The following is a 21,861-nucleotide window of genomic DNA, read 5'->3' on the forward strand; positions in this document are numbered from 1 at the left end:
CCATCCATAAAAGAGAAAAGGGCGAACTTGGCTGTATTATCTACTAGTATATCAATGTGTGGCAGGGGAAAATTGTCTTTAGGACTGGCTCGGTTTAAGTCCCGATAGTCTATGCACATTCGCACTTTGCCGTCCTTTTTTGGGACCGGGACAATGTTGGCCACCCACTCCGAGTATCGAGCTACAGCTAAGAAACCCACATCGAACTGCTTTCTCACTTCTTCTTTGATTTTTAAAGACATTTTGGGTCTCATCCTTCGTAGCTTTTGCTTAACCGGGGAAGACCCAGGATTCAATGGCAACTTATGCTGCACAATGTCGAGGTCCAGACCTGGCATGTCTTGGTACGACCATGCAAAGACGTCTTGATATTCTTCAAGAAGGGTTATCAAGCCTTGGCAGATAGGTGTGGTCATACCAGTTCCTACTTTCACTTCTTTCTTTCCCTCTCTGGTCCCTAAGTTTATCAGTTCGGTTTCGTCTTGGTGAGGCTTCATTTCGCGCTCTTCCTGAGCGATCAACCTCTCCAACTCTGGTGAAAGAACGTCCTCTTCCTCTTCTTCATTTATTGTTTGGCTTACTTCTCGGTCAAAATCGATTATCAAACCCTTGTTGTTAGGATCCTCAAAGAATTGACCCTCATATCTATACCAATCAAGACAAAAGAAACAAAAACATGCAAAATGATATGAGAAAAGGTGGAACTGCAAGAACAGATGAAACAAGATCTCTTTGTTATTTAATAAGGTAGGTTTCACAAAACAAAAGAGAAAGGAATTTATAGCCTCTAATTACATTGAATCAGCGGTATAGACCTCTGACTGGCTTATCACGCGCCAGTTCCCCACTTGGGAATCGAGATGGCATGGTCGCACAAAACTTGGCGGGTCTTGTGGAGACTCCTCTCCTATTGCCGCCACCTCTTCCTCAAACATTATCCCGGCACTGGTGAAACACTGGCTAACATGGCCGGGCCATGCCTTATCTGCCCTGAGTCTTGACAGCGCATTCCTCCTTCCCGGCATCCCAGATTCATACCCCAACCCATATTTGTACGGGTTTCCCCTAATGTCAACCACATCGGCATTCCCGAGGCTGTCCTTGCCCAGACCCATTCCGGGCTCATAACCGTGCTTGAGCATCACCCGTGCCACCATTATGGCCGCATTAGAGAGAGAAGGTAGCAACAGACTTATTTCCAAAGAGGCACAACTCACCACCTCGAAGGATTGGAAAGCTGTTTCCAATTATTCTTCTGCTGCTTCTACATAGGGTGCGGAGGAGGGGCAACTCACCAACATATCCTCTTCGCCTGACACTATCACCAAAAGTCCACCAACCGCGAATTTCAATTTCTGGTGAAGCGTCGAAGGGACTACTCCTAGCGCATGAATCTAGGGTCTCCCCAAGAGGCAGCTGTAGGCAGGATTTATGTCCATCACTTGAAAAACCACATTGCAAGTGTGGGGGCCTATCTGAATAGGGATGTCGATTTCCCCCATCACTTCCCGCCGACTACCGTCAAAGGCTCACACCACCATCGAACTTGGTTTTAGACGTGACGCATTAAAAGGAAGTTTCTCCAAGGTGGTCTTTGGCATCACATTTAAACTTGAACCATTGTCGATGAGTACCTTAGAGACGACATGGTCCATACATCTGACAGACACAGGTAGAGCCTTGTTATGCCCTCTCTCCTCAACGAGAATCTCTTCTTCCGTAAACCCGATATAGTTATTGGTAGTTATATGATTAACAATGCCTTCAAAACCCTCAACTGAGATGTGGTGTGCTACGTGGGCTTCGTTGATGACCTTTACCAATAGTGCATGATGAGGCTCAGAGTTTATGAGCAGTTCGAACAAAGAGATCCTTGCCGGAGTTTTATTCAATTTCTCAACAACTTTAAACTCGCTTTGTTGGATGAGATGAAGGAACTCATGAGCCTCTTCCAAAGTCACCACCTTTCCTTGAAGACCTTCTTTCTTTTCAGCCCCTTTTACCACTGGGGGATCCACTTCTTTTGAGAGGGTGGCCACGTCTGCGGGCTCTTGGATCATGGGTGCTTTCCCCTTGGAGGGAAATTCCGCCGAGTGAGGGGGAGCGAACACCTGGCCACTGCGGGTTACGCCGCTAAGACCGGTAATGTTGGTCACCTTGGCCGACAAGGAGTCAACCTCGGTTGGCGCCCTTTCTCCAAAAGCGGGAGGGGTATATTTCCATGGCACGACCTTGTTGCTTTGATAGGCAAACAACATTGGCTTGGGCGCTGTCGGGGGGTACATGGGCCTGGAGCCGGTCACATTCCTAGTGAAACATATTACTAGGGCTTTGGGGGTTAGGGGAACCTTCTTTTCTTCCGAATGCATGCAAATCTGTGGTTCTTCCCTATCTCTCTTGGACACTTCGAGCTGCCCCCAGTCCATGAGCCGTTGAAGTAACTCTTCCACCACGGGACAGGTTTCCATGTCGTGTGATTCCCCGAGATGAAACAAACATCCATCTTTTTCGTCTCCGCCACGAGAGACCATGCATGTCGCTTGCAGCGACTGGTAGATGAATCGTCTAGACGTCACATCTTCTAATTTCTTTGCCCCTGACGGCCCATCCTTTTGGATGGCGTTTATGCTAGCCCCTCCATGACTGGCTAGTGGATTGGTTTTAACGTTGGGGCCCTCCTCTTGGAATGATAGCCAGCCGACATTTATCAGGTGTTGCACCTTATACTTGAACGGTAAGCAAGAGTCAATGTTGTGTCCGGGGGCTCCACTATGGTATGCACACTTGGCATTCGAGTTGTACCACTTGGGGTATGGTGGCTGGAATACCTTCCCGGGTATGGCCACTACCAAATGATTTTCCAATAATGAGGGCCACAGCTCGGAGTATGCCATGGGAATAGGAGAGAACTCGTCTTTCGGGGGGCTCCGTGCATTGTTATAACTCGCGCTAGGAGTTGTATTATTGGCTGGCCGGGGAGTGGCCGGAGCTGTGTGTTGGGCAGGCATTTTTTCTGTTGCGGGAGGCCCTTCTACTTGAGTTGGGAGGGAACTTCCGGCTCGGATCAAAAAGTTCGGATGGTTGTGCTGGTATGAGTTTTGGGCATTTTGGGGTGCTTTCATCCATGTTGGGGCGGTGGTGACTGCGTGGGTATCTCCTTCCTTTTTCCGTGTGCCCACCACCGGGGCTCTTCTATTGTTGTTGGGGGCATCGTTGGAGGCATATTCAAACTTTCCTTTTCTCAGTCCGGACTCGATTCTTTCTCCGGCGAAGACGAGGTCTGCAAAGTTAGCTGGCATGTATCCTATCAGCTTCTCATAGTAGAACGTAGGCAACGTATCTACCATAATTGTGATCATCTCCCTCTCAGTCATGGGCGGGACGACTTGGGCTGCTAGGTCTCTCCACCTTTGAGCATATTCTTTAATGGACTCATGTTCTCGCTTGGTCATGCTCTGAAGCTAGTTCTGATCAGGAGCCATATCCGTGTTGTATTGGTACTGCCTAATAAAGGCAGTTGCCAAGTCTTTCCATGACCGGATCTGAGAAGCTTCCAGATTGGTATACCATGCCACTGCTGCTCCGGCTAAGCTATCTTGAAAGAAATGCATCAACAACTTTTCGTCCGTAGAATATGCTCCCATCCTTCGGCAATACATCCGAAGATGACCTTTTGGACATGTCGTCCCTTTGTATTTATCAAAATCTGGTACTTTAAACTTGGGAGGGATGACGATGTCAGGTACCAGACACAGATCCGCTAAATCCGAGAACGGGTAGTTGCCGAGGCCTTCTACCGCTCTCAACCTCTCTTCAAGTAAATCAATCTTTCCCTTATCTTTTGCAAAGGGAACAAATTCTTTAATGGGTGTGGGTGGAGACGGGACATGGCGGACTATGTTTGGTTTGGGCAATTCATGGGGGGCCGGATCCTTGAGGGGAAGTAGAGGGCCTAGATGGGCATCTCCTTCATCATCTTCTTGCAGAGGATAGTCGACACAAGGAGGGAATTGCCCCTCGAAGGTAGGGGCTTGGCTCAAATCGTCTGGAGCGGTACGGGGAGTGAAGTCCGGAGGCAAACCATAAGAGTAGGCTTGAGGACTATACCTCTGACCGAAAACCATCGTGTTTCTGTCTCGGCCCAAGTTTATTGCGAGCTGTAGCACCAGTTCCGCTTCCCTAGCTTTATTGGAAGCGGTCGCGGTAGCATTATCTTCTATAGTTTTCTGAAGCTTTAGCATGGCCTCCGTGATAGAAGCCATTTGATCTTTTAAGGACGATAGGTCGGCCTTCATCTGTTCTTGCACTCCCTCTTCATTATCCATCTTTTTGGATCGAGTGTTATAGGGGTGCATTTGCGCTTTTTTAGTTATGGTGAGTTCCCTAAAGAAACAAACAATGGTGAGTATACCACCAAAACATGAATATGCTAATAAATGATCAGAACACTTGGATCCACCTCAAGGCCTTTTTTAGATAACGTGATGAGTTTCAGAACTTCTCTTTTTATAAAAAGGAACAAAGCTTTTATCTAGCCAATATCATACAAAAGTGTTACAACAGAACCTAACGGTTTCTAATTATATGGGCCATCAAATCTATCATGTGTTGACAGTAATTGATTAGCCTGTGAATTTCCTCAAGGGATGAACACACTTCAACGATGGCCTTTGCTTTGGCTAGTAGTCGCGGGAGGTCTTGACTTCCATTTAAGGTCAAGGCGAACCTATCCATCCACATGGTCGCTTCTTGATGCAATGCATCAATCACCCTCCCTCTTGCTTCCTTCTCGGCATACGCTTGTGCGAAGTCCTCTACTAGTTTTTGTTCATGGGTCAAAGACTGGTTTAACTCTTCTTTGTACTGCCCTATTATAGCTAGCATGCTTTGTTCCGTGGCTTCTAAGTGTTGGGCCAAACTCCTCTTAGATCTTGAGCAAGCAGCTAACTCCTCCTTTAAGATCATGCCATGTACTCGTGACTGGTCTCTTTCCTCTCTCCGGAGCTTGAGCTCATTGTTGTTGCCCCACAAAGCTCCTCGGAATTTATCTCGGCCATGCTCTTCCTTGCAGGCCCTCTTGGTTTCTTGTTCAAGGGCTCTTGCAGTAGCCGCGTTTTCCTCTTGTAACTCAGCACACTCTTTCCGGATGTTAGTAGCGGCTGACTTGAATTTTTCTTTGGTGAGTCTTGCCTTCCCTAGCTCTAATTTTAGAGCTTGGACTTCTTCATCCTCTCCCGGAGCTTTGAAGTTCTCCTCGTTGATAACTTTCAACTTGGAGAGCCAATCTAACCCTCGTGTATGAACTCTTAGCCATTCATGATAACCACCGATGATGCCATTATGGATGCCCCTAAGTTCTTTATCTTTCCTCAACGGACTTTTCAACGCCTTGTGGACTCTTTGTAGAACCTTCAGACTTTGCGTGCCGAAATCTCTCACAAGGAAAGGTGAGAGGCTCTCTTCCGTTGGTGCTCCCCTCATGGGGTACCCTAGCTGTCTTATGGCAAGTGCAGGATTATAGTTAATACAACCCCTCGTCCCTATCAACGGAACATTTGGGTAGTCCCTACATGAGAAAAGAACTCCCTCCTTTCCATCCTTCCATCGAGGAAACCAGTTGATTGTGCTGCCTCCTATCCCAGCCAAGTATTGGTCCCAATCGACTCTTCTCTTTTCGACGCACGAGCGATAACTTTGAAGCAGACACGGGTGTCTTATGTCTTGTTGGAATAGGTGCGAAACCAAACCTCACACAAAGAGCGGGTAAGCAGCAGACGATCCGTGCGCTGTTCTTCTCGCACCTTCGGTCAAATGTATCAAATAAGTCTGCCAAGATAGCCACCACTGGGCTCTCCTTGCTATGGTGATATGCAAGGAAAGCATCAATTGCGGCTAGGTCCACCAAACCGTCCACGTTCGGAAAGAGGACAACCCCAAAGATTAGCAAAGCTAGTATATCCGCAAACGGGACCCACTCTTCTTGACTTGCCATATCCCTTGCCTTGCCTTCCAAGTATTTATGCGGTAGGCCCACTACGCCGTTTCGAGTTTGCTACATACGATCCAACTCTCTCGCCAAATCTCCGACCACAGCTGCAATCTTGCTCAAGGAGGGAAGAAACCCGGAGAAAAGATACGGTTTTCTTCCCCCAAGAGGGCATCCTAATATCTCCTCAAATTCTTCAACAGTCGGTACTATTTGGAAGTCCCCAAACGTGAAGCATCTCAATGGCTGGTCATAGTATTGGGTGAGGGATACAACAACTTCCGTAAATAACTCCACTACGGTCAAATCTAAAATCTTTCCATACACTTTGCAGAAGGCTTGCCTTTGGAGGGGTCCCATCAACCGTCCCAACTCCTTAAGGCTGGTGACATCTAGGCCCTTAATCTTGACTTGATAAAATCTTTTTCCGTTTTGATTTGTCCCCATCATTTACCTAAAAAAGGGGTGGATCAAGACTCCGATATGAATGATGCAATGCGCATGCATGAAACGGAAAGAAACCAAAACAAGGGGTAATTTACATATACGAGACCAAAAAGATCCATCTTTTTAATACTATGTTCAAGGCATTATGGCGCCTCAACGTATGTATTAAAAAGTGACGTATTACTCTAGAGAAACAAAATATCACTAGCAAAACTATAATTTATGTGCTATTCACAGAAGAATGCATGAGAACAAATGGCACGGAGCATGTTTGCTCTATCCCCCTATTTGGGAACCTATAGGATAATATCTAGGGGTCTCTAATAACTACTCCCAACGATTCATAACTCACATGGTTGTTTTCTAGAGGTATCATCACTCAAGATAATAATATTGTGGCGGTATGGAATACTAGCGACAACACATTATAAAGAGAGAAAGCTCTAGATGAGGTTTCACTATTATCAAGCAAGTCGAAGACCTAGCATGATCATAGATTCACCTCCACTCCTTAGATTCCCATGAACCCGGGTATAGGGCCCCTTTTTTACTCAAACCCGTGGGTGCTTAGAATGCAGTGTAAAAATGTGGAAAAGATAGCAGTTATTACGTTTGCACAGTTCAACAAAATGCACACATAAAGTTTCACAATTCCACAATTCCCTAAAATAGGCCTAACTCACAAAAAACAGTCCCCAGCGGAGTCGCCAACTATCGCAACCTACCCTTTTGCGAGCGAGCGAGGCGAGACTCACTGGTGCGCTTTCCAAAGGAGGAAAATGCGCGAAGTCGCCACCAACGTTTATTTGTGGAAAACGTCGGAAAAACCGAAGGAAACCGGTCATAAAGAACATTCCAAGTTCGGGAGTTGTATTTACGTTTGAGGAAGGTATTAGCACCTCTCACGTTTGTCTCAAAGGACAACAGCCTTGTTTTTAGAATTGTGTGAAATTGTGTTACCCTAACTTATTTCTTTTTATTTTTTATTTTTTTGAGGTCGACAAAAGTGGGGCTCTTGCTCCTACGTACCCTCCATCAAAGAGGAAATCAGACCTACGTAGTTCTTTCTTAAAGGCGAATCAAGCGATTCTTTTTACTTGGAGGGTGGTCATTTTAAGGCGTTGGACCTTAAAAATGATCCTTTTTACTTGGTAAGAAAAACTGAGGTATTGTATTTTAAAATCCTTTTTTAGTGATTTTTCGCGGATGAGCTTGACTTTGCGAGTTGATTTTAGCCTTAGTTTCACTTTAGTTATTAGTCAATTCAATTAAGAAAGAGAAATCCCAAAGAGAAACGTCCGATTGATTTTTTTTTGCTTTATTTTACTAAAAGATATTTTTTTATTATTATATTATTATTTTACCTCTTTTTGATTTCCAACGTGGTTACGGCACGACCAAACGGTCAGATTTCATTTTAACAGAAATTAACGGATATTACAAATCAAACGATCGGTGGAAATTTATTTTATTTTTTGATTAGGCGAGAAAATGACTTAAGTAAATGACTGAAGCACGTCAAAAGGGGTACGAAAAGTAAATGAAATGAGAATAAAAGTACACGAAACAAATGGGGACCACCACAGGTACATAGAATGAATTGAAAAGTTCGATTTGGGGTACTTACCGGTTGAAGACCGAAGAACAATGAAGAACGAACGATGAATGACGAAGAACGGTTGAAAATCTTCGCGAAATCACCCACGGAAACGTTACGGAAGCGCCTTGACTTGGATTTTCTTCACGGAAACAATTTTCCTCAGTAATTTCAAGTGAATACGAAGTGCCAAGAAGGCTGAATCCTATCCTTCTTCATTCCTCCCCCTATTTATAGCAAAATAGGGGAGGAGCATGCCACCCAGCTCGCCTAGGCGAGCCAGGTTGCTTCCTCCAGAAGCAACCGCCTTCTGGAGGAAGAATCTGGAAGGCCCAAGTGGGTCTGGTTACTGTTTGCACCCCATTTTTTACTAAATACATGATACTTGTTTTCTTTTCGTAAGGTTACGGAACCTTACGGATCATATAATTACTCCTTTTTTAGCTTTCAAAGAGTTACGGAAACTCACGGATTGCGTAACAATACTTCCTTTTGATTTCCGTCACGTTACGGATTTTCACGGATTGCGTAACAACGCTTCCTTTTAATTTCTGACACGTCTCGGGACTTCACATATCGTGCAACAAAGGGTGCCAAGTACCTCGAAGCGGTCAATCAACGGTTGCATGCCATCAAGCAATAGTTCCCGGACGAAATTAGGGTATGACACTACCGCTTAGCGACATGTGGGGCCGCTTAGCAGAAGTTGCAGAAATTCAGCTTCTGCAAAATTGGCTTAGCTTGAAAGTACCTGCTAAGCCTAAGGTCTATGCAAGGATATGCGCTAAGCTTCTCAAAGGCTGCTTAGCGGCACCAACAATTAAAAAATTTCACTAAGTATTGGGAGCTTAGCGAGTGAGGCTCACTTAGCTCAGCGGATGCCGCAATGAGTCGCGCTTGGCCCAGGAAAGCTCGGCTTAGCACGAGGCTATCAACAAAAAAATTGTCTAAGTTACCTGGGCTTAGTGATTATGCCTCGCTTAGCCACAAGTAGTTCAGCAAGAGGATGAGTGTTCATCCTCAAGAGATGAACTCGCTTAGCGCAGCAGGCGCACTTAGCGAGTTCTTCAGAGAACGCATATATTCAATGAGCACTGATGAACTCGCTTAGTGCAGCATGCTCGCTTAGTGAGTTCATCATGTTTTCCAAAAAACACAGAAAATGCAGTTTGTTTTCTTGTACTTTTCAAGCCTCTAAAAGGCATATCAAGCATGCAATGTGTGCAACATACTCAATACTATATACACGTATATATAGTCCTAATCTTAAACTAATTCTAACAAAACATTAAAACCCTAAAAATCAAAAACTACAAATGAAGTCTTCTACCCTAAAGTTTATTAAAGAAAAAGAGAAAAGGAAACAAGGAACTTACTTGGATGGTGATTGGTTATTGCTTGGAAGTTGATAATGCAAAAAGAAAGCACAGATGCAAAATGTGCGAAATTTTGGAGAGAGAGAATGCGGAGACGAAGTTAACAAAATCTGGCAATTGTGAGTGTAACTGCCGTTACACTTACTTAAGCAGTTTTCAACACTCTCACTTAGCGGACCACTGTGTTAAGTAAGCCAGAGAGATGTTTGGTTTCTCAGTGAGGATCACTTAGCGGTTCCTCGCGCTTAGCCGACGTTTGAAATTCAAAATCAGTTTTTTTAACAAGCGTCTTGGCTTAGCGCACAAAAGGACCATTGAGCGAGATCTGCAGATAAAAAACCTGAAACTCTCGCTAAGCCAGGCTCTGGCCAGCTTAGCTAAAATGATGCATCTTAAGTACAGAGGAGCATGCACTTAGCTGATAAGGACTTGCTTAGCGCTCACATTGCCGAAAGGAATTCAGCTTAGCCGCCATGACTAGCGCTTAGCTTTATGAACCCCAGTTCTGGCCGCAAAGAAATGAGCTTGGCGGCAATGACTCGCACTTAGCCAAAGTGTATGATGGGCTTAACGATCAGACTACACCTTAGCCGAATTCAGATCAAATTGAAGTTGGCTTAGCTCAGCCTTGGCCAGCTTAGCGGATCAAATCAGCCTCAGATGCAAGGGTTGAGCGCTAAGCGCTTGAGACTCGCGGCTTAGTGCATGAACAAAGATGCGCTTAGCGCGAGGCTTGCGCTTAGCGAAAGGACTGTTTTTCAGAAAAAAATTTCTAAGTTATTTTTCAGTCCCTTCCTCAACAAATTGAAACCCTTATATCTAGCATGCAAGGATAAGCTGATATACTCCAATGTACAGATTAAAAAGCAAGTTCCACATGATATATTCATGAAAAACAAAGATAGCAGAACTTAAAACTGGGTTGCCTCCCAGGAAGCACTTCTTTAATGTCATTAGCTTGACGCATTTACCTCACTGGGTGATCTTATGTTTTGGTTCTTACCGTCAGAATCTCTTGACCTCCTTCCATTACCTGTAACCAAACATTTTGTTCTGGAGCAGGCTTGTCTTCAACAAATAAATCAAAATCAATTATTTGATCTTCAAAACCCAACTCCAGCTTCCTCCTACCCATAACAACTATGCAGCTTGCAGTCAACATGAATGGCCTTCCCAATATTACAGGAATGTCAGTATATTCGCAGATATCCATTACCATAAAATCTGCCGGGAAGATAAAATGTTTCACTCTTACCAACACATCTTCTATTACTTCATATGGCCTGGTAATGGAGCGATCAACTAGTTGTAAAGTCATTCTAGTGGGCATTATCTCCAACTCTCCCAATCTTCTGCTCATGGAGAGTGGCATTAGATTAATGCTGGCTCCCAGGTCAATAAGTGTTTTTCCCACAGTGACTTCTCCAATTGAACAAGGAATAGTTACACTCCCAGGATCTTTATGCTTGGGTGGAAGGATCTTTTGAATCACTGCACTGCAATTTCCTTCCACTATGATGATTTCCTGGTGAATATACTTATCTTTCCTTGTTAACATATCCTTCAAGAATTTGGAGTAGAGTGGCATCTGCTACAAAGCTTCTCCGAAGGGCATGGTTATTTCCAGTTTCCTGAAAATATCTAAAAATCTCACCAGATGTCGATCTTTTTCCTTCTTGGAAGGTACCACAGGATATGGTACTTCCACACCTTCATCCATAGCTTTTTCACTTCTACTCTTCTTTGCATTCTTATTTTTTTCTTCTTTTTCATTTTTTTCATTTTCTATTTCTTTTTCTACTTCTTTTTCTTTTTCTTGGTCCTCCAATTGTTTATTTTGGACCATTATTTGTTTCCCTTTTTCCTAATTGCCTTCACCTCTCACATCATTTTTCTTAACTTCAGTACCTTTCTTTTCAGCCGCTTTCTCCTTGTGCATTACACTTTCTTCATCCTCAGCTTCCACAAACCTCTTACTCCTTGTCATCACAACTTTGCATTCCTTCTTGGGATTCTGTTCTGTATTTGCCACAAAATTGTTGGATGACTTGTCAGCTATCTGCTTGGCCAGTTGTCCCATCTGGACCTCAAGGTTATTTAGTGTTGTCTCAGTGCTTTTATGATTTGACATTGTCACCTGCATAAACTGAGTCAAGATCTCCTCCAGCTTAGTAGTCCTCTGGAATATGTTAGGCCCTTGTGGGATTGGCCTGTTTGAAGTCCCACTCTGGTCTTTGTTGAACTGGTTGCCAGGGTGTGTCCTCCACTGTCCTTGTTGATTATAAGGACCCTGTTGGAAGCCTAAAAATCCTCCTTGAGTTTACCCTTGTCCCTGTTGATTTCCCATATAATGAATTTCTTGAGTGTTTTCTTCAGTGGCAATACATTGGCCTATTTCATGAGCCTCACCACAGATGGTACAACCTATAACCTGCAAAACAGAAGAGTGCATAGGTTGACCAATAGACAACTTAGTTGGCAGCTTACCGAGTGTTTCTGTTAAAATCTCAAGTTGCTTAGAAAGCAATTTGTTATGTGCCAATAAAGTGTCATGTGATGATAGCTATCATACCCTAATTTCGTCTGGGGACCATTGTTTCATGGCATGTAACCTTTGTTTGACCGCTTCGAGGTACTTAGCACCCTTTGGGACAAACATGAGAGGTGCTAATACCTTCCTCAAACATAAATACAACTCCCAAATCTGGAATATTCTTTATGACCGGTTTCCTTCGGTTTTTCTGACGTTTTCCTCAAATAAACATTGGTGGCGACTCCACGCATTTTCCTCCTTTGGAAAACGCACCCGAAAGCCTCGCCTCGCTCACCCGCAAAAGGGTAGGTTGTGACAGTTGGCGACTCCATTGGGGACTATTTTTGTGAGTTAGGCCTATTTTAGGAAATTGTGGAATTGTGAAACTTTGTGTGTGCATTTTTGAACTATGTAAATATAATAAATGCTGTCTTTTCCACATTTTTACACCGCATTCTAAGCACCCACGAGTTTGAGTAAAAAAGGGGCCCTATACCCGGGTCCATGGGAATTTAAGGAGTGGAGGTGAATCTATGGTCATGCTAGGTCTCCGACTTGCTTGATAATAGTGAAACCTCGTCTAGAGCTTTCTCTCTTTATAATGTGTTGTCGCTGGTATTCCATACCGCCGCAATATTATTATCTTGAGTGATGATACCTCTAGAAAACAGCCATGTGAGATATGGATCGTTGGGAGTAGTTATTAAAGACCCCTAGATATTATCCTATAGGTCCCTAAAATAGGGGCACGAAGCGAACACGCTGCGTGCCTTTTAAACACTGTCATGCATATAACCTAAATGTCATGTACGCCTTTGTTGTATGATTATTTGAGGATATTGCCATGCTGTGTAAATCCCCCTGTTGCGCTTTTGCGCATCTGCATCATGCCGTCACACATGCGTTGTATGTGGGTCTCGTCTTTTGTCGTGGGAAGTCGGAAGATCCATATCGTCTTCTTAACTGCACACACGGGGCACTACGCCCCCAAATGCGCAAGTAAGGAGAGATGATTTCCCGGGCTCTCGTGTCCGTAAATGCATTCATATCATGCATCGCATAAACATCTCTTCAGCATCATAATGAACATATCGTTCCTGCATTTGTCCGTTATCACATTCCAGCCTCACATTTTAATTGAGTCATTGCATCATCATGCATATGCGTTCAACATACTTTTTGTTCTACATGTTTGCTCATACATGATCCTTGTGTTTTCCTCTCCAAACAAAAAAAAGGGAAGCATGAAAATTCATGATGCATTCTTAGTTGCATGTGTTAGGTACCATGAGCCAACCATGTTGGGATCATAAACCCATTTCTAAAATAAATAAAAAAACACAAACAACAAAACAAAATGATTGAGCATGATACCTAATGCGTGGTTAACTAAGAAAGGATGTCTCTTCGGGCATCTCAATCTCATAATTACATTTTCCATGCATAGGATGCGTATTCCCAAGTCTTTCATCCCTATGAAATGTTGTTGAAGTATTGGCGATCAAAATTGCCATTCCCTGGGTTATGGGGTTGAACCAAGCTCGTGCTTTTACGAAAAGGTTCATCAAGTCAAGTTGAAGTAAGGAAGTAACCATCTTGCAAAATTAGGGCAAAAGATGGATCGTGTTACATAATTGCTTCGTCTACTGCCAAACAAGTTTAGGATTGTTGATATCCTTGTTACTTCCAGCTTCACCTTGACAAAGATGTCATGGACCATGTTGAAAATCTAAATTGACTCAACCCCATGTCCTGCATAAAAATTCGCAATACTTCAACTATGCATCATTCGCATACATCCATGCTTTCCATTGGTTGCATTGCTCATTACATTCTTTCCTTGAAAAATAAAATAAAATAAAATGAACTTAATCATTGTTATAAAAAAAAACATGCTTTACGGTGCCCTCACCGAACCTATGCTAGAGCTAGAGTAATGGGTGAAGTAGAGGAGGTACAAGAGAAGATGAAGGCCGACATGGAGGCCATGAAAGAGCAAATGGCCACGAAGATGGAGGCCATGATGATCATGAAGAAGATAATGGAAGCCAGTGCGGTTGCAGTTGCCGCTACCAGCATTGTTGCTAAGGTGAACCCGATGCCCCCATCTGGCCTCAACCAAATGAATCATCCAACCTCAGCTATGGTAGGCAAAGATTTGGGAAGTACGGGCAGCCCCCATGATGTGCAAATTCAAAACGAGCACGCCTTCCCGCCATATGGCTTGCCTCTCAACTATACGCCACCCAATGTGGCGTACACTCCCAATAAGAATGTCAATAACTCCACTCCTATACCCATTGAGAGCCAACAACCCCAAACTGATCATGCACATGTCTCTTAAACCGTGGGGGAGACACATGAAATTCCCCACCACAATCTAGCCGACTTCGAGCCTTGCCTCGGATATGCCACTGAAGGGCAAGGAGTTGGTGGTATACCTCTACAAAACCCTTTGGAGGGCCCTCAGTATCATCCCCAGCTACACCTCTTGCATTCCACAACAAGTAAAAACCCTCATGCTATGGCAGAAATGGGAAAGTTGGATCATCTAGAGGAAAGGCTCAGGGCCATTGAAGGAGGTGAAGATTATGCCTTTGCTAACCTAGAAGAGTTGTTCCTAGTACCCAATATCATCACCCCTCCCAAGTTCAAGGTGCTGGACTTTGACAAGTACAAGGGGACTACTTGCCCCAAGAACCATCTAAAGATGTATTATCGGAAGATGGGGGCATACGCAAAAGATGAGGAATTGCTGATACATTCCTTCCAAGAAAGTCTTACTGGGGTAGCTGTTACCTGGTACACTAACTTGGAACCTTCCCGAGTCCATTCTTGGAAGGACCTAGTGGTTGCCTTCGTTAGGCAGTGTCAGTATAATGTTTTCGGATAGGATGCAACTACAGAACATGTGCAAAAAGGGGGCACGAATCTTTCAAAAGAATACGCCCAAAGGTGGAGAGACCTGGCAGCTCAAGTGGCACCTCAATGACGGAGAAAAAAATGATGACAATGATAGTAGACACATTACCAGTATTCTACTATGAAAAGATGGTGGGCTACACACCTTCAAGCTTTGATGATATGGTCTTCACCGACGAAAGGATCAAAGTGGGTCTAAAAGAGGCAAATCTGATCATCATGCTTTGATAAATGCCAAAAAAAACTAGGGCAAATGAAGAGGTTGAGAATGAAGGAGAAGCCCATGCTGTGACTGCCATTCCTATACAACCAAGTTTCCCACCAACCCAACAATGTCATTACTCAGCCAATAACAAACCTTCTCTTTACCCACCGCCCAGTTATCCACAAAGGCAATCCCTAAATCAACCACAAAGTCTGTCTACCGCACTTCCAATGACGAACACCACCTTTAGCACAAACCAAAAACACCAACCAAGAAATGAATTTTGCAGTGAGAAAGCCTGTAGAATTCACCCCAATTCCAGTGTCCTATGCTGACTTGCTCCCATATCTACTTTATAATTCAATGGTAGCCATAACCCTAGCCAAGGTTCATCAACCTCCATTTCTCCAAGAATACGACTCGAACGCAACGTGTGCTTGTCACGGAGAAGCCCTGGGGCATTCCATTGAGCATTGTAGGGCTCTAAAGCGTAAGGTGCAAGGTCTAATTGATGCGGGCTGGCTGAAATTTGAGGAGAATTGCGTGTAAATCCTGACATTGACAAGAATTGCCACAGATGGGGCAATTTTGAAAGCTGTTGTTAGATGTCTCTAATGACGCATCCGGATTTTCAAGTTTGTACCATTATTGTAAACCACAGTTACAATGTTAAATGAAATGGATAAAGTTGATATCTTTGTCCCTCATCCTCTCACAAATGCATCTTTGCTTATTCAACATTCACCGCAATGTGGGTGCAAGCCATTGGTCTGTTTTCTCAAGCGACCTGTGCTCCTGAGTTTGGACTTCCAAGACTGTTCAATCAGAGATTACTCGTCTTGCACGTTGGTGGGGGTGCCGTATAACAACGAGTAAAGTTCAAAACAAATAAGTTTCAAAATAAAAATAAAAAAAAGAGTTCAAAAAGAAAAAAAAGCATTTGATTGACTGTGTTTTCAAGGCGTTCATGTGTCCTCATTTTATCATTCCGGAAAGTTTGTCTTTTTAGAGAGAAGTGAGTTATCAAGAATAGGATGTTGGAAAAATGGCCTCAGTTACCTTAAGAAAAAGGGGGGTTGAATTAAGATACGAAGACTATTCCCCAATTAAACTTTCACTCTCTCTTTTCGGATTAACAATGCACCCTTAACATGAATTACTCAAAAGACAATTCAAAATAAACTTCTTTAAAGCAAAAGATAAATAGCAATAAATAAAAGAAGTTTAAGGGAAGAGAGGAATGCAAACTTGATTTATACTGGTTCGGCCACTTCCCGTGCCTACGTCCAGTCCTCAAGCAACCCACTTGAGATTTTCCACTCTCTTTGTAAAACTCCTTTTACAAAGTATGAACCACACAGGTACAACCCTTCCCTTGTGTTCAGGAATCCTCTACAACAAGAGACCCACGGTCTCTTAATCCCTTTTCAGAAATAAGAAGAAGAGAAGAAGAGATCTCTCTTAAAAGAGATAGATTGTACAATGAAGATCAATCAAAATTCCTTATTAAATATGCAAGTGGTTGACCAAGGAATCTTTTTGAGAGGATAAGACATTTCAGTTCAGAAAAACTGTTAATCTTTTGAGAGGATAAAACTTTTTGGGCAATGAAAACTCTCTTTAAATTCGTGTTTCCAAGTCACATATAAATAGACCTTTGATGGCCATTCATAAACCATTTGAATAGATGTGACTCTTGGAAATTATATTCTGAAAATCCCCTCTGGTAATCAATTACATGACTTGTGTAATCGATTACAGGTTTTAAAAATTTGAATTAAAACGTTCAATAAACTGCTGGTAATCAATTACCATCCATGTGTAATCAATTACACGTTATAAATTTTGAATTCAAATTTCTAGTGACTGTTATAAACATTTTCAGTTGCTGGTAATCGATTACCAGAGAGCAAATCTCAATTTGAAATGATAGAATTCTTTGGTCAAACCTTGTGTTTTTTCTATTTGGAAACTTCTTCCTAAAGATTCTAGAGATCAACTTGATCATATATCTTGATTTTTTTGGATTCTTGTCTTGAATAAAACTTAGAAGCACTTGATCCTTTAGCATCATCAAGACATCAAAACATCTTGCTTCTACATAGGAGTCATTTGACTTAATCCATCAACTGAAAAATCCTTCAACTATTTCTCGTCCTTGGAAAATTCTTTTTGCAAGAATCAACTGCTTCTTTCATTCTTCCTCACTACGAGGTTGTGAAAACAAGACAACAATTGGTACCTCGAAGCCTTACACTGGGGCTCCATTGCAAACGTCAAACGGCTCCATTGCCGTCACTCCAAAATGGTCAAGTGACTAAATCAAACAGAACATACACTCTGAGGGAGTTCCCGGAGAGATTTGCAAAAGAGAGGATAAGGTTGCATGAATTATCACCTTTTTCAAAAGGACAGTCAATCTGTGTTTTCCAAAAAAATTAAATCAAAATCAAAATCACAAAATAGGGAAAGAATGTCATGAACATTGTACAACTTTACATTGCATTGCATTGTTTCATATGAGGTCAGCATTACCAAATTTCACAACAAAGGTTGCATGCGTCTGCATCCCTAAAAATCATGTTATCTGCATAGATTTCCTACATCTCGTGTCCAATCTTTTTGGATGACCGACCCTCTCGATGAGTCAATCTCTTGCTTTCTCATAAAGGTGGACCCTTGGGTACTAGTACCTATCACCTTTAGAGGAATATATATCCTCGCCATCAGAGGACTGCACAGCCTCGCCTGCAGAGGGTTGTACGCCCTCGCCTTTAGAGGGCTACACGTCCTCATTTTCAGTGTGCTCCATATCCACACCTTAAGAGAATATAAGGTCCTTTGCCCTTAGATGCTTAACCAAGACTTGCGCTCCCGGTTAAGGGCCCAGTAGTTTCCTTTTATCAGTTCCTGGGCCACCCCTTGATATTGGAGGGCAACCAACTGTGCGAGCACATCCAGAGAGGGAGGCTATCACGCATCTACTATGCATACCGGGGCAAGATTTCACCTGTGCCGCTGCAAAAAGACGAGTGTGGATCATGCGCACCAACATGACCACTCTTACATGGATATGGATGACGTTGCTACTTAGCAACATTCTGCCCAGCGACCACAATGCCAATCTCCCCCTGCAGATGTATCAGTTGGTCTGTGCCGTCATGACATTGGTAAGTATGCACATGGCTCAATTGATTTCTGATGTCATCTATTGCTTGCAGGGATCGCGCCCACAAGATGCCCAGTGGACCCGAAGAAGTCCAAGAGGGCCCTGGGGTTTCCAACTCTGGTTACGGGCCTCTGTCAATCCTACAGGGTGCCCATCCCCCCAGCGAGGTCATGCCATCGTGACATAGGTAAGTATGCACGTGACTCAATTGATTTTTGATGTCATCTATTGTTTGCAGGGGTAGCGCCCACAAGACACCCAGTGGATCTGAAGGAGCTCAACAGGGCCCTGGGTTTCCAGCTCTGGTTACGGGCCTCTGTCAGTCCTACAGGGCGCCCGTCCCCCCAACAAGTTCATGCCATCGTGACATAGGTAAGTACGCACCTCCCCCAACTGATTTCTGATGTCATCTATTGTTTGCTGGGATCGTGCCCGCAAGACACCTAGTGGACCCGAAGAAGGCCAACAGGGTCTTGCAGTTGTCAGCTCTAATTACGGGCCTCTGTCAGTTCTACGGAGTTCCCGTCGCCCCCAACAAGTTCATCAGGCACCCTATTAACCGAGCTTTCATCAAGAAGTACTGCACCCCTAGGCAGGCGCAGGGTGAAACACCACAGCAGCCTGGGGAGTGCTGGCAGCGGGCAACCGATGCACCGCCACCACCTCTAGAGTTCACCTCAGCTCAGCAACAAAAAGGTTAGAGTGTTGCCTACGACACATGGCCGACCAATAGGCAACCAAGTCCAAAGCCAAAGGAAAGTAAAGTACTAGGTCCGTGACCGACAAGTCATAAGGCGTCCAGCTCAAGACGTTAAAGAAGCGCTACTAGGAGGCAACCTAGTACCTTTTAAATCTCTGCTTGTTATTTGATCACTTTTGTTTCTCAAGTCATAGCAGGACACACCTAGTTGCTCATGATCCTAGGAATTTAAATAAAACAAGCACAAGCTCGGAAGGTAGTCATACCTCACAAATATATATATATATATATATATATATATATATATATATATATATATATATATATATGTATGTATGTATGTATGTATGTTTAGGTAGTGAAAATACCTTAGATATGCATGTATGTAAACAAAAAAAATACTTCACAAAATATATATACATGTATGTTTAGGTAGAAAGATACCCTTAGATATGCATGTATGTAAAAAAAATATATACTTCACAAAATGTATATATGTATGTTTAGGTAGTGAAAATACCTTGGATATGCATGTATGTAGCAAAAACTACTTCACAATATATATATATATATATATATATATATATATATATATATATATATATATATATATATATGTGTGTGTGTGTGTGTGTATGTATGTATGTTTAGGTAGCAAGATACCTTGGATATGCATGTATATAGCAAAAATATCTCACAAAACATATATATGTATGTTTAGGTAGCAAGATACCTTGGACACACATGTATATAGCAAAATACCTCACAAAAATATACATATGTTTAGGTAGCAAAATACCTCATGTGAAAAAAAAAGAGCAAAAAGAGCGAGCAAGAAAAGAAAAAGAAGGAAGAAAAAAAGAAAATAAAAATAAAAATAAAAAGTTGTCTAGCTAAAAAACAACATGCTTGTGAAAAGAGATAATTTTCAACTTTTTTTTTTGAAAGATTTTACTGATCTTAACCAGTTTTTGAAAAAAAATGTGTATACACCTGAAGGGTGAATGCTGTGAAAATTTTCCCGAATGCCCAAAATGGACTCGGATGAATGCATGATTTGATAAAAGAACATATTTTGGAAACACTGAGTTGACTTAAAATAAGGAAAATGAATCCTGAGCCCTAGTGTCACATGACCATAAAAACTTGATGCTTGAGTGTCCACATGGGTGCATGCATGACCAGTTTTGCATAAAATTTCCTAATCATCATTGTTGCATGTGTATCATGGAAATAATGTAGGACATCCCCTTTATCCCCGAACCGCTGGCCAAACCCTGACATATATCATGACCAGCCATTCTACAAGCCTTGAGCCAAAATCCCAACTTATCATAAACCTTGACCCAGCGTGAGAATGTCAATCCTTGCCCTCGGAAAACAACAAAAAAAAAAGGAAAATTTCCAATCAAAAGAGTGGGAGAAAGCAAAAAAGAAAGAAAATTCCCAATCAAAGAGTGGGAGAAAGCAAAAAAGGAAAGAAAATTCCCGATCAAGGATCGGAAGAAAATAGAAGAAACATCCAGAAAGGTCTTTGGACCAGACAATATCTGAACAATACAGAATTGTCACCAAGTAAACAAGAAAAGGAAACCATGACCTAAAGTGGTCCTTTCCCTTTGATTGCCGACAAAATCCTGTGCGCTAGCAACTTTCTCGCCACGCAATAAACAAAAACAGAAGAGGAAAAGGCAAAAACACTCAAATCCAAATTCCCCACCTAAAAACCATTCCCAAAATAAGTCCTATTGATCCATGATCATGCATGTAATCTTTGATTTGATAGGAAATGATTTGAAAAATCAAGTCATGACATATCTATGGTTCGGAATTAGGATAAAACACTTACCTGTGTGAGATTGATACACTTTGAGTGATTTTCTCCTATTTTTGTTGGACCCAGTGTTTCCTCTAAATGGTCGTTTAGAAACGAAATAATAACATCCAAAATCTCATTTATGGTTATGAGAAAATTTCATCAGCATACTCTCCTTCCCCGATAGACACATCATTTTTCATAAAAAAAAAAGCATATGTTGCTCTGATCAGTTGGAAGTTTTGTCTCTTTACTAAAGCATGTTCGCATTTTAGTGAAGAAAACACTGAGACTATTTTTAGTCTCACAGTTATCAAGAACTACGTAGGTCTGAGTTCCTCATCACAAATTGAGGATACGTAGGAGCAAAAGCCCTGCTTTTGTCGACCACCTCACCTTTTGTTACCGTGACCTAAGAGTCCGGTGGCATGCGGAGTCACATGACCGTGGGATCCCCAAATCCGTATGTTCCATCATTTATCATTTGTATGTTATCTTGTTTCTATGACTTGAGGGACTAATGTTTGTTTTGTTTTTTCGATCGTCATTTGTTTTGTGCATACATTTTGTTTGGATTGTTGCGTTAGTGCTTACTCCGTTATTGTCGGTAATGTTTGTTGAAATTCCGAAACCTTGTAGAGTTTTCCTTTAGGAGCGTCGTCCTAAAAATAAAAAGAACAAAAATCATGATAATGCCAAGAATGGAAAAAAAGAAAGAGGCGTTGTGAACAAATGTCGTGAAAAGAAAAGAGTTTTTTATATGTAAAAAAATATATGGAAAGATTTTGTGTGTGTGTAAATAAGATGTGAAAAAAAATTCTTGTATGTGAGTAATGAGTGTATATAAAGAAATTTTTGTATAAACCTCGAGTGTTTGTTGAAAAAACGGAAAAGAAGTCTTTGAACAGGAATAAAGTTGTTATATAGACCGTGTTGATATAAAGAGAAAGAGTTTTTGATACGTGTGTATACAGGGGAAGTTTGTCGTGTATAGGAATGTAGGTGTACAAAGAAAAGCCTTTCTCATAGTTGGCGATGGATGTATAGTTTTTGCAAACATAAAAAATGAAACAAAAAGAAAGAAGGACCTCGAAGGTCGGCATGTTATGG

The sequence above is a fragment of the Glycine soja genome, chromosome 19 (assembly GCF_004193775.1).
Source record: "Glycine soja cultivar W05 chromosome 19, ASM419377v2, whole genome shotgun sequence".
Classification (NCBI taxonomy): Eukaryota; Viridiplantae; Streptophyta; class Magnoliopsida; order Fabales; family Fabaceae; genus Glycine; species Glycine soja.